The sequence below is a fragment of the Dipodomys merriami genome, unplaced genomic scaffold, assembly GCF_024711535.1.
Source record: "Dipodomys merriami isolate MVZ:Mamm:240054 unplaced genomic scaffold, mDipMer1.0.p SCAF_18, whole genome shotgun sequence".
NCBI lineage: Eukaryota > Metazoa > Chordata > Mammalia > Rodentia > Heteromyidae > Dipodomys > Dipodomys merriami.
In genome coordinates, this window is record NW_027203159.1 from 6744515 (window position 1) to 6745389 (window position 875).

The following is an 875-nucleotide window of genomic DNA, read 5'->3' on the forward strand; positions in this document are numbered from 1 at the left end:
AAAACCCGTATTTGACTATTAGACCCTATCCCCCATTGTGTACACACTTAATCCACAAATTTATTAATCAATTCAAAACCTCTGAGACTTAAATTCCTTAATAGCAGTATTACCTCTTTATACCTATATAATATTTTAACCATTTTTATTCTTAAGTTTTTCACATCTCCTCTATATCCCTCCCCTTCTCTCAATATATTCATGTTCTTCTCTAAATAGATTGTTTTTGATTCTCCATGATATTATTAATTTTTACTTTTCTATTTTTTCTGGTCTCTTTTCTTTTCCCTTTCCCTTTCTTCTTTGTTCTGTTTCTCTACTTTCATCCTAGACAACCTATTTCCTGCATTGAGTTTAGGACTTATTTAACTCTCCCTGTGCCTCCCCACACCAATTTATTAATATTTTTTACCCACATATCTCCCTAACTCTAATAATATCTGGTTTTCCAAATTCTTCTTTGTCATTCGAAGCTCACTAATATATAGTTGTTTGATGTTGAATAAATGTATCTGTTGAACTAGATTGTATCTGTAGACTATTGACTGTACAAATTCAGACTTAGGTTGATGGTTGCCTTAAGATAGTGTTCTAGCACAAAACTGGTGCTATTTTCATCTCAAATTGGCAAAGTAAGCCGGAAAAACACAAGAAAAATGGCAAATCCGGGTATCTCAATTCCCAATCTTGATAATCATGGGACAGAACAGATAATGAATAATCCAGAGGAGAGTTCCCAAATAGCTCTACAAACACTGCTGGCAAACATGATAACTGAAAAGATAGAAAACATCTGAAGGTCTCTGTATGAGCATGATAGGGAGATAGAGGAGGCAATCCAAAATTTTTTCAGGAATATCATAAGCGTGAGGAAG